This window comes from Callithrix jacchus, chromosome 9, assembly GCF_049354715.1.
Source record: "Callithrix jacchus isolate 240 chromosome 9, calJac240_pri, whole genome shotgun sequence".
In the NCBI taxonomy this organism is placed as follows: Eukaryota; Metazoa; Chordata; class Mammalia; order Primates; family Cebidae; genus Callithrix; species Callithrix jacchus.
In genome coordinates this window covers 20608349-20621583 of record NC_133510.1, presented here as the reverse complement: position 1 = coordinate 20621583, position 13235 = coordinate 20608349, and the positions used below count along the sequence as shown (strand labels likewise).

Below are 13235 nucleotides of genomic sequence, written 5' to 3'. Positions count from 1 at the left end.
TAAACTTGAATATCATACTTTCATATTACAAAAAAAGTATCTTTCCCTAAGGCAATTACCATTAATAATGCTTTAAAATTATAAAGTGTGAAGATACTTTTTATAATTTCACTTGTTATAATTTCATAACAGCTGAACATTGTCTTTAAACAAAATAATCTAATAAACCACCATCACAACAAAATCCCCACAACATAATCAGTTTCACCTGATAAAAGCACTGATATTTATAAAAATTATCAGTCAATTTATAAAACAGTGAATTCATAAAACTTGAATAGCAAATGATTTTTACTCAGAATAGTACTAAATTAACAATATCATAAAATCATAGGCCAGGTATAGTGGCTCACACCTGAATTTTCAGCACTTTGTGAGGCCAAGCCGGGTAGATCACTTGAGGTCAGGAGTTCAAGACCAGTCTGGCCAACATGGTGAAACCCTGTCTCTACTAAAAATACACAGGTTAACTGAGCATGGTGGTACACGCCTGTGATCCCTGCTATTTGGGAGACTGAGGCAAAGAATTGCTTGAAACCATGAGGCAGAGGTTGCAGTGAGCCAAGATCTCATGCCACTGCACTTCAGTAAGTGCAACAGAGCAAGATTCTGCCTCAAAAAATAAATAAATAAGTAAATTAAAACATAAGCAAGATGCATTTATTATATATTTATATACCCGGTATTATGTGAAGCAGTGTAACATGCTATCAAATCTTCGAGATAGATCTTCCGTTCTCATGACCACTAAAGAGCATACTAAGGCTCAGACAGAATAAGAGACTTGGCCAAGCTGACCTCATGATCTGCCCGCCTTGGCCTCCCAAAGTGCTGGGATTACAGGCATGAGCCACCATGCCCAACCAAATACCGAATTTAACAAAGCAGATAAAGAGAAATCATTAGTTTAAAAAAAATTAATGAAATCCCTATGATCCAAGGCTTTGCAATAAATTATAAATAAATCGCCAATATTCATGCTGAAAGTTTAAAAGAAATGCTAACTGATAATAAATACAATTTTTCCTTAGCTTTACAGTAATCTAGAAAGAAAGAAAGTTTCTAATATTTAGACAGACACTACAAGATGAACAGTGACTCCATTGTATAAACACTCATGAACAAAGTATTACAGGACTTTTCCAGTTTAGACATACCATATTTTCTTTCAGATAGTTCTTCAATGTGTTTACATAGATCAGCGATACCATCATTGCATTTCTCTGAAAATTGAGCAAAGGTTGATTGTCAATGATATGTCCCTACGTCAGAGCAACATTAACGTATAATGACTTATTTCCTATATTTTACATCTCAACAGTCCATATCATTTTACTTCTTTTGAAAAAATGTTTCCCTTTTTTGGTGGTTCTTATAATTAGTTTAATTGGAGACTGTAAGAAAAGTTTTAAAGTTTAGTACCTCTTTTTATCCTTTTAATTTCTGAAAAGGAGGAGGGCAGAAAAGATCCATCAAATTAAATAACAAGGAGGCCACAACGACAATGTCTCCAGGGGTCTTTTAGCAAACTTCCTAAAACATGTCTCACTTGTGTGGAAATAAGACTTTACAGCAGCCAGTGAGGTGATGTAGGCCTGTAATCCTAGCACTTAGGGAGCAGAGATAAGTGGATCGCTTTGAGCTGAGGGCAACATAGCAGAAACTTCCGTCCCCTCCCCCATCTTCCACTGCCCCCTCCATGTGCCCATCTCATCCAAAAATACAAAACTTAACCAGACATGGTGGCAGGCACCTGTAGTCCCAGGTACTCAGGAGGTTGAGGTAGAAGAATCACTTGAACCCAGGAGACAAATGTTGCAGGGAACGAAGACTGCAGCCAGCCTGTGCAAAAGAGCAAGACTCCATGTCAAAAAAGAGAGGAACCCCAAAGCAAAAATCCCAACCCTTTTCCTCCCAATCACTGAAACACCAGGAAGGTGTAATAGTTTTGCAGCATACCTGTAATAGGCTGATAGTGACCCCCCAAGATGCTCATAACCTAATCCCAGGAACCGGTGAACATGACCTCATATGGTAAAAGGGGCTTTAGAGATATAATGAAGTTAAGGACTTTTGGCCAGGAAGATTATTCTGGCTTGTCACAGTGGGGTTGATGTACTCACCCAGATCCTTATCAGAGCAGAGCAGGTGATGGAGAGTGATGGGAAGTGTAGTGATGGAAGCAGGTACCTCCAGTCATTCAAGAAGGGCAGCACAAGCTGAGGATTCCAGGAAGCCTCCAGGGCCAGAAACTCATTCTCCTTCAGAGCCTGGGAAGGTACCTGCCCTGCTCCCACCTTGAGTCAGCGGGACTGACTTTAGAATTCTGGCCTTCAGAACATAAGCGAATACATCTGTGTTGCTTTTTTTTTTTTTTTTTCAGACAGAGTTCCCCTCTTTTTACTTAGGCTGGAGTGTGATGGCACGATCTCGGCTCACTGCAACCTCCGCCTTCCAGGTTGAAGCCTCAGCCTCCTGAGTAGCTGGGATTACAGGCATGCACTATCACACCCAGCTATTTTTATATTTTTATTAGAGGTGGAGTTTCTCCATGTTGGTCAGGCTGGTCTCGAACTCCCAACCTCAGGCCATCCGCCTGCCTCAGCCTCCCAGAGTGGATTACAGGCATGAGCTACCATGCCCAGCTACGTCTATGTTGTTTTAAGCCCTAAGTGTGTGGTAATTTGTTGCAGCAGAAACAGGAAACTAGTATCGTAGTGAAGCCTCAAAACCCACCTGAAGGGGCTGGGTGCAGTGGTTCATGCCTGTAATCCCAGCATTTTGGGAGGTCAAAGTGGGCAGATCACTTGAGGTCAGAAGTTCGAGACCAGCCTGGTCAACATGGTGAAACCCTGTCTCTGCAAAAAAACTAGCTGGTGTGGTGGCATGGCACATGCCTGTAATCTCAGCTACTTGGAAGGCTAAGACATGGGAACAGTTTGAACCTGAAGAGGGGGAGGCGGAGGTTGTAGTGAGCCAAGATTGTGCCACTGCACTCCAGCCTGGGTGAGAGAGCCAGTCTCCATCTCAAAACACACCTGGCTAATTTTTGTGTTTTTAGTAGAGACAGGTTTTGCCATGTTGCCCAGGCTCTACTCAAACTCCTGGCCTCAAGCGATCCACCTGTCTCAGCTTCCCAAAGTGCTGGGATTACCGGTGTGAGCTATGGCACTCAGCACTCACCAAGGCCTTTGACAACATGCTTTTCCAGGTGATCAGTCCTTGTCTGGTCTGGCTCTGCCACACTCTCCACTACACCAAGTTGGAATCCTTAGCTACTTTTCAGAAGCGGAGGGTGTGTACTTTAATCCCAGCACGGTATGGTTCAGATCTGCATTTAACTCATGGAACCTGGTTGCTTCCCAGGCCCTAGAGAAAAAAAGGGTCTCTGTGGGTATGATACAGGATGAGCCAAGATCATGCCACTGCACTCCAGCCTGGGCTACAACAGCGAGACTCCATCTCAGGAAAACAAAAACAAAACAAAACAGACTCCATCTAAAAGAAAAAGACAAAACAAAAACAAATGTGGCACAGCAAAGAAAATAATTATTGTGTTAAAGACAGTTTCATAGAAAATAAAAGACAATGCAACAAGCTGTCTTTTTAGATTAGTACAATTGTTATTCTTATTTTATAGCTAAAAAAATGAGCTCAGGGCAAGTGTGGTGGCTCACATCTGTAATCACAGCATTTTGAGAGGCTAAGGCAGGTGGATCATGAGGTCAAGAGATCAAGACGATCTCTGCCAAAATGGTGAAACCACATCGCTACTAAAAATACAAAAATTAGCTGGATGTGGTGGCACGTGCCTGTAGTCCAAGCTACTCAGGAGGCTGAGGCAGGAGAATCACTTGAACCCGAGAGGTGAAGGTTGCAGTGATCCAAGATGACACCACTGCAAAAGAGCAAGACCCTGTCTCTAAAAAATAAAAAATAAATAAAATAAGTAAAAGAGAAACAGGCTCAGAGAATGTTATTTGATTGGACCATCTTGCATCTCTGGACAGAGAAGCTGAGATCAGACTTCATGTGTAACTCCCCTAGCCTACCAGGGTGCCTCTCATAAAAGGAAGACATATAACTTTGGCCTAATATACAAAGATGCTGGAACAGTCAATTCTACATACAGTACTTCCATGTTCATCAAGGGAAACCTTAAGGGAAGGTGAAAATGCTTCTTGAAGGGACTGGACACCAGTGCCCTTACTTGTTGCCTTTGGGCTCTTCCTCCAAGGGTAACAGTGACCTGAAATTACTGACTGTTCCAATCAACGGGAGGAAATGGTACCAAGGTCACCAACATCAGGCAAATTCACTTGAGGACCTATCTGTGTGCTTTGACAGACAAAAACTGCTTTTGTAAAGGATACTGTATTTCAGAAAAACATAGTCACATTAACAACTAATAACACTGTAAAGTGCTGTTGTGTTGAATGCTACTTTAGAAAAATATGCTCAAATGTAGAGAAAAAATTGTGATAGAAAACTACTTATCAAGTATCTAGCTAGCTATCTAGAGATATGGTCTCATTCTTTTGCTCAGGATGGAGAGCTGTGGGATGACCCTACTCACTGCAGACCTGCTCCTGGCCTCAGGTGATCCTCCTGCCTCAGCATCCTAAGCGGCAGAGGACACAAGTGGACACAGTTACACCTGCCTTTTTTATTTGTTTTGTAGAGCCAGGGTTTCACTACATTGCCCAGGCTGGTCTCAAACTCTGGAGTCTCGCTCTGTCAACCAGGCTAGGGTTCAGTGATGTGATCTCGACTAACTGCAACCCCTGCCTCCTGGGTTTAAGCAATTCTCCTGTCTCAGCCTCCCGAGTAGCTGGGACTACAGGCATGTGCCACCACATGCGGCTAATTTTTGTAGAAACTGGGTTTCATCACGTCGGCTACACTGATCTCGAACTCCTGGCCTCAGGTGATCCACCTGCCTTGGCCTCCCAAAGTGCTGGAATTACAGGTGTGAGCCAGGAAGCCAAGCCACGGACTTTGTTATTAAATAGCCTAAACCAAGTGGGGCGCCGTGGCTCATACCTTTAATCCCAACAACTCTGAAAGCCAAGGTGAGAAGATGGCTTGTACTCAGGAGTTCGAGACCGACCTGGGCAAAATGGGAGCATCTCCCCCTCCCATCTCTACAAAAAAATACAAAATATTAGGTCAGGCATGCACTGTGCCTGTCTACTTTTTGTATCTTTTGTAGAGACGGGGTTTTGTCATGTTGCTCAGGCCAGTCTCACACTCCTGATTCCAAGCCATCCTCCCGCCTCAGCCTCCCAAAATGCTGGGATTACAGGGCCCAGGCAGCCTCAATTTTTCTTTAAGCAGTCCCCCAATGTTGCACGCTTGGATAGTTTCCTTTTTTATTTTTTTAGACAGGGTTTACCTCAGTCTTGCAGACCGGAGTGCCGTGGTAGAATCATGGCTCGTTGCAGCCTTGAACCTTGGGGTTCAACTAGCTGGGAGGCTAAGGTGGGACTACAGAAATGGGGTCACACCACTTTGCTAGGCTGCTCTTGAACTCCTGGCCTGAAGAAAACTTCCCACCTCCCTAGTGTCCGGACACACTTTTTCTATTTTTTAAGCCACATAAATACTGTGCTGGGTCGGAGTTTGTTACCTGCCCTTCTCCAGCCAGCAGCACAGAGGACGCAGCGGAAGATGGAGGTTACCGGACTCTGCTCTGGGGACAAGACAACACAGCTCCTAGGCAACACACCTCCGCGTGAAGTCGCGTAAGGCTTGCCTCTGTGACGTCGCCGGAGGCCCGTCTCCGTGCGCCGTGATGTTACCGGAGGCGCCCGCCGTGACGTCACCCGAGGCGCGCCGCCATGATGTTTTCAGAGGCCGGCCCCTCACTCGGAGCCAATCGGAAGTAGAGGCGGTGCCGCTGGGTCTTCCAGGAGTGCGCATGCGCAGGCTGGTGATGGAAGCCGCTGCAGAGCCGGTACAGCCGCATAGACAGGCTCCCGACTGGCTGCAGTCACCTATAAACTCCAAAGAGGAGTTTTAAGATTTCCCAGTCTGCAGGGCCAGGTGTGGCAGGGACCCGACTCAGAGAGCAGATGCTGCCCACCAACCTCCCGGCGCCTGGTGGGCACGAGTTCAAGGTTGCGCAGAAGAAGCTCCTCAATGGACAGTGAAGGGCTACCAGTGCCACTGCTACCCCGGACACGTATTCTTGCCTCAGCCTAGGTACGTGCGACCCCTAATACCTTTTCCAGCCAGGGACCCCAGGAGCATCCTTCACTGCTGCTCATCCTGGGAAGGGCAGGGCAGGGCAGGGCAGGGCAGGGCAGGGCAGGGCAAGGCAGGGCAAGGCAAGGCAATTCGAGGCATGGCAAGGCAGGGCAGGGCAATTCCAGGCAAGGAAATTCAAGGCAAGTCACTCGCAGAGCACTACACTTTAAGGCAGGGGTCAGATCCAAGGCATAGGGCTTGTGCTGTCTCTCTAGGTGACCAATCCGGGAGCAGGGCAAAACCTCGATCTTCCCTCCACACTGCCACACCTGCAGAAGACAAAAAAGATCACCTGTGCTTCACAGTCAGTGAATTGCATAGCTTACTGACACAGGAGACTACATTTTAGAACCATTTTTAAAGAATGTATATTCAGTCCTCCCACTCCTGTCTTTATATTGTCTCCTATCCTTCTTATCTGACTCATCATTTCTTAGAAGTTTACCAAACTGCTTCTCTCCTGACATCCAAACAACTGCTGAAATCATACTTCCTTCAGGAGGTCTTCCTAAATCGACCAAAGGAGGGGCAGCCTCTGCTCCCTTATCCCCAAGGAAAATGCCCATGTCCTGAGAGGTGCCATGCCCTGAGCCACTCTCACTGCACTAAGTTTCTCATGCCCCTTCTCTCCTGCATGCTAGACATAGGGCAGTGTGGCAGACAGATACCAAAGAGACCCCATGATTCTCCTCTTGGTGTCCACGGCCTTGTCTGATCCCCTCCCCTTGAGTGTAGGCCTGTGACCTTCTTATAACCAACAGAATATGGCAAAGATGGCAGGATGTGCTTGATTACACGTATCATGAATACACTGCAAAATGTAGAGTCCATTTTGCCAAGAGATGCCCTCTCTTGTTAGCTTTGAAGAAGCAAGCTGCCATGTTGTCAGCTAACACATGAAAAGGGAAGACATTAAGAGTGGCTTCCAACTGATACCCAGCATAAAACCGAATGCTTCCTGAGCCTGGAAGACTTTAGGGGACTGAATGCTGCCAATAATAGTGTAAGCTTGAAGGGAGATCTTTCCACACCGGAGCCCAGATGAGAACCCAACTCCGGCTGATACCTTGAGAGCAGCCTTACAGAGGACCCCACTAAGCTGTGTGTGGATCCCTGACCTGCAGAAACTGTGAGATAATGAATGCTTCTTGCTTTCAAACACTAAGTTTGTGATAACATTGTTATACAGCAATAGAAAACTAATTTGCATAACTTGACCAAAAGATACCATGGCTTATGACCCAATTATAAACATTTGTTTTTACCATCCTAATGGGTAAAAAACATACTTGTCAAAACACGCACTCTAATATTGGGCTTAGAAAACATGATCTTCATCTCAGTAGCTAATAGGACTATCTAATCGTATTGGATTGAAGTGATGTCTCCTGTGTCTTCTCTTCATGGTTGCCTACGCGAGCTGCAGTTTCTAAGGTAATTAGCCCATAGCAGTGGCCGCAACCTACCACGGTCATGCCGAAGGGAGCCCCTGAGATAAGAGTGCGTAGCTTACCTCCCACTGGTTCAGTTAACATATCAAAACAGTGTCCAACTGAGTAGTCAGTCTCATTATCTGACTTTCTTTCACATTGTTTTCATCCTTTTTCCACTGCTTAAAACCCTAGATTTGCCCCATCTGCACCCTATTTCCTAGAATAACGGAGTAAAAAAAGCAAGGCTTTGAAATCAGACTGACCTATGTTGAAATTCTGGTTTCATCATTGCACACCTGGCAGCTAGAGTGCTTTGCCTCCTATCCTTCTTATCTGACTCATCATTCCTTAGAAGTTTACCAAACTGCTTCTCTCCTGACATCCAAACAACTGCTGAAATCATACTTCCTTCAGGAAGTCTTCCTAAATGGACCAAAGGAGGGGCAGCCTCTGCTCCCTCATCCCCAAGGAACGTGCCCATGTCCTGAGAGGTGCCATGCCCTGAGCCACTCTCACGGCACTAAGTTTCTCATGACCCTTCTCTGCCTGCACACTAGACATAGGGCAGTGTGGCAGACAGACACCAAAGTGACCCCGTGATGCTTTGCCCCTGGCTGCCAGCTGTGCAATGATGGAGTAGGTTGAGCCCCAATTTATTCATCTGCGAAAAGGGCACAACCACTATTTGAGTTGTCAGCAGGATTAAATGACATAGCAAGGAATCAGCTACAGCAGGCTCTGAGATAACTTGAGGTACACCTTCTCTTTCATTATCCTTCTCTGGCTCTCCTCATTGGTCCCCAGAATCATGTGGAGGTTACATCCCGCTTGCACTCAGGTATTATTTTTTCTAGCCAAACATTCAAAAATCCAATACAACCTTATTCCAATTTTCCTAGTTGATGAAGGTTTTCAACTCATATAAATTAGGGGCAAAAAATTAACTGTTGGCATAAAAAAAATCTTAAATTCAAGTTAAAAGTCAAGATTGACTAGGCTGGGTGTGGTGGCTCATGCCTGTAATCCCAGCACTTTAGGAGGCTGAGGCAGGCAGATCACTTGAGGTCAGGAGTTTGAGACCAGCCTGGCCAACATGGTGAAACCCCGTCTCTACCAAAAATACAAAAATTAGCCAGGTGTGGGGTGTGCACCTATAATCCCAGATGCTCAGGAGGCTGAGGCAGGAGAATCACTTGAACCTGGGAGGCGGAAGTTGCAATGAGCCTAGATCACGCCACTGCACTCCAGCCTGGGGAACAGAGTGAGACTCTGTCTCAAAAGAAAAAAAAAAAGATTGCCGTTTATGAAATAATGCTCATAATTAGCTTTCCCAAAAAATTTTCAAACTCTGCTCTTCCAATTTAGTCCCAGTTGCTAAACTCCTTTCATCATTTATCTTTTTTTCTCTCTCTCTCACACACACATATAGAGACATTAAGCTTCTCCTGATAATATTACTTTGTGCCATACACTCTCCTAATACTTTCCATAAATTTAATCCTCCCCATGCCGGTATCCCCCTTTAAGTAACCTGTCCATGTTTATCAGCTAGTAAATGACAGAGCTGCACTGTGAACCCAGGCAGTCACATGTTCAGTTCTGGCACAGTGCATGAATACACGAGGTGCTCAACAAATGTTGTTTTGTTGTTGTTTTTGAGACAGAGGATCGTTCTTGTTGCCCAGGCTGGAGTGCTATGGTGCAATCCCAACTCACAGCAACCTCTGCCTCCTGGGTTCAAGTGATTCTCCTGCCTCAGCCTCCCAAGTAGCTGGGATTACAGGCATACACCACCACACCCAGCTAATTTTGTATTTTTAGTAGAGATGAGGTTTCTCCATATTGGTCAGGCTGGTCTTGAACTCGCAATCTCAGGCAATCTGCCCACCTCAGCCTCCAGAGTGCTGGGATTACAGGCGTGAGCCACCACGCCCAGTTGACAGTGAATCTTTTAAAATGTCAGACCGTGTCACTTCCATGCTCAAAATCCAATGGCTTTCAAGTTCATTCACACTGAAGTTCAAGTTTTGCCATGATTTATGAGACTCTAGAGATCAGTGCTTCTCAAACTTATAATTGTACCCAAATTCCCTGGGGGATCTTCTTAAAATACAGATTTCCTGATTCAGCAGCTTTGAAGTGGGACTTCTCCTGCGTTTCTAGTAAGCTCCCAGATCATGAGATCATAATATTAACAATGCTGATCTGAGGACCACATTTTGAGGAGCAAGGTTCTAGAATAATCTGTACCACTTCCTACCTAATCTCTTTTTCCTAGCTTACTCTAGGTCCAACTATTTTGGCATTTGCCCACTCAAGGCCTTTGCATGGGCTTTTCTGTTTGCTTGGAATGCCCTTCCCTGACAATCTGCATAGTTCATTTCCTTACTTTCTTAAGGTCTCTGCTCAAATGTGACGTATCAGCAAGACTTCTCTGATAATGCAACATAAAAATGGCAGGCCCTACTATCTTCTTCTTCATTTTATTTATTTATTTATTTGTGAGACAGAGTTTCACTCTTGTTACCCAGGCTGGAGTGCAGCGTCACAATCTCAGCTCACCGCAACCTCCGCCTCCCGGGTTCAAGCAATTTTCCTGCCTCAGCCTCCCGAGTAGCTGGGACTACTGGTGCGTGCCACCATGCTCAGCTAATTTTTGTATTTTTAGTAGAGACATGGTTTCACCATGTTGACCAGGATGGTCTTGATCTCTTGACCTCATGATCTGCCCATCGTGGCCTCCCAAAGTGCTGGGATTACAGGCGTGAGCCACTGTGCCCGGCTATATTATTTATTACTAAGCTTTGTATAATTAACTTTAGAGACTATGTTGCCCAGGCTAGTCTTGAGCTCCAGGCCTTAAACAATCCTCCTGCCACTGCCTCCCAAGTGGCTGGGATTATAGGGATGAGCCACCATTCGCAGTACACTTCTTTTTATTTTTTAATTTTGAAACAGGGTTTAGCTGTGGCCCAGGTTGCAGTGCAGTGGTGTGATCATGGCTCACTGCAGCCTCCGCCTCCTGGGCTCAAGCAATTCTCGCACTTCAGCCTCGTAAGTAGCTGAGACCACCGTTGTACATGACCATGCCTAGCTAACTTTTTTGTAATTTTGGTGAAGATGGGGTTTCACCATGTTGACCAGGCTGGTCTCAAACTCCTGAGCTCAAATGATCCACCCGCCTCAGCCTCCCAAAGTGCTAGGATTATAGGTGTGAGCCGCTGTGCCTGGCCATACTGTCTGCTTTTTCTCTTTGGCTCTTACAACCATCTAATGGTCCTCCCCAATCCATGTTCTCAGATTCCGAGGTTTCAGTTACCTGTGGTCAATCTCAAGCCTGAAAATATTAAATGAAATATTCCAGAGACAGGCTGGGCACGGTGGCTCACACCTGTAATCCCAGCACTTTGGGAAGTCGAGGCGGGCGGATCATCTGAGGTCAGGAGTTCAAGACCAGCCTGGCCAACATGGTGAAACTCCATTTCTACTAAAAATAGAAAAAATTGGCAGGGCCTGGGGGCTCACGCCTATAATCCCAGCACTTTGGGAGACCAAGGTGGGCAGATCACCTGAGGTCAGGAGTTCGAGACCAGCCCAGCCAACATGGTGAAACCCCATCTCTACTAGAAAATACAAATTATTAGCGGGGTGTGGTAGTGGATGCCTGTAATCCCAGCTACTCAGGAGGCTGAGGCAGGAGAATTGCTTGAACCCGGCAGAGGTGGAGGTTGCAGTGAGCCAATATCATGCCACTGCACTCCAGCCTGGGTGACAAGAGTAAAACTGTCTCAAACAAAACAAAACAAAAACCCCCCAAAAATTAGCAGGGCATGGTGGCACTCGCCTACAGTCCCAGCTACTTGGGAGGGTGAGGCAGGAGAATTGCTTGAGCCCAGGAAGTGGAGGTTGCAGTGAGCTGAGATTGCGCCACTGGACTCCAGCCTGGGTGACAAAACGAGACTGTGTCAAAAACAAAAAAGAAATATTCCAGAGATAAACAATTCATAAGTTTTAAGTCATGTGCCATTCTGAGTAGCATACAATCTGGTGTTACCCTGCTGCCTCCTGCCTGGGATGTGAATCCTCCCTTTGTCCAGCATACCCAGGCTGTATATGCTACCGTATCACTCATTAGCTTCCACCTTGTCAGATCAACTGTCACAGGACTTCCGTTTAAGGAACCTTTATTTTACTTAATAATGGCCCCAAAGTGCAAGAGTAGTGATGTTGGCAGAGTTATGATTTTTCTATTTTATTAATATTGTTGTTGATCTCTTATTGTATCTAATTTGTAAATTAAACATTACTATAGGTATGCAGGTGGGGGAAAAAACATAGTATATATAGGGTTTGGTACTATTCTAGTTTCAGGCATTTAATTGGGGTCTTGGAATGTATCTCCTTGGATAAGGGGTCCTGTTATACCACATATTTACTTGTTTATTACTTGTTGAGAGCCTAGAAAGGAAAAACTTTGTCATTTTGTTTGTTTTGTTTACTACTGTATTACCAGTGCTTAGAACAATGCCTGGCACACAGCATATGATCAGTAAATACTTGTTAAATGAATTAAATGATTTGATCTTATATTACTTAGAGGAGAAGTTGTATTCAGGGTTCTAACCACCAAAATCATCGAAGGAATGCAATTGCTTTAAAAAAAGGACTCTTGGCTGGGTGCAGTGGCTCAGGCCTGTAATCCCAGCACTTTGGGAGGTGGAGGTGGGCGGATCACCTGAGGTCGGGAGTTCAAGACCAGCCTGACCAACACGGAGAAACCCCATCTCTACTCAAAATCAAAATTAGCCGGGCGTGGCGGCACTTGCCTGTGATCCCAGCTACACTGTAGGCTGAGGCGGGAGAATCACTTGAACCCGGGAGGCGGAGGTTTTGGTGAGCTGAGATCGTGCCATTGCACTACAGCCTGGGCAACAAGAGTTAAACTTCATCTCAGGGGAAAAAAGGAAAAAGAAAAGTTAGCTGCGCGTGGTGATGCACACCTGTAGTGCGCATGTGTAGTCCTAGCTACTCAGGAGGCTGAGGCAGAAGAATTGCATGAACTTGGGTCGTGCAGGTTGCAGTAAGCCGAGATCGTGCCACTGCACTCTAGCCTGGGCAAGAGAGAGTCTGTCTCAAAATAATAATAATAATAATATAATAGAGCTGAAAAATTCCCATCGTCTAGTAGCTTGTTGATGACCCTGACACTGTGCAGGCCTAGGCTAATGTGTGTGTTTGTGTTTTAGTTTTTAACAAAAAAGGCTGGCTGGGCATGGTGGCTCATGCCTATAATCTCTGCACTTTGGTTCATGTCTGTGATCCCAGCTACTTGGGAGGCTGAGGTGGGAGGACTGCTTGAGCCCGGGAGGTTGAAGCCTGTAATCCTAGCACTTTGGGAGGCCAAGGCGGGTGGATCACGAGGTCAAGAGATCAAGACCATCCTGGCCAACATAGTGAAACCACATCTCCACTAAAATACAAAAATTAGCTGGGCGTGGTGGTGCGGGCCTGTAGTCCCAGTTACTAGGGAGGCCGAGGCAGGAGAATTGCTTG

At 45.6% G+C, this 13235-nt stretch overlaps 1 protein-coding gene across 50 annotated transcripts in view; it reads right to left on the bottom strand.

Moving 5' to 3' along the window:
• Nucleotides 1-13235, bottom strand: part of LOC128928144 (general transcription factor 3C polypeptide 1) — a 150012-nt gene that overhangs the window by 50056 nt on the left and 86721 nt on the right. For 34 of the 50 annotated variants that reach the window (XM_078338600.1, XM_078338599.1, XM_078338603.1 and 31 more), the window contains 4 exons: nucleotides 5630-6518; nucleotides 2124-3498; nucleotides 1754-1842; nucleotides 1158-1223 (listed from right to left, as the gene is read on the bottom strand). The gene's annotated coding sequence lies outside the window, so the exon portion shown is untranslated. Of the gene's footprint in view, nucleotides 1-1157; nucleotides 1224-1734; nucleotides 1843-2123; nucleotides 3499-5629; nucleotides 6519-13235 lie in introns of all 50 variants that reach the window. The other 16 variants (XM_078338590.1, XM_078338614.1, XM_078338615.1 and 13 more) reach the window with 5 other exon arrangements.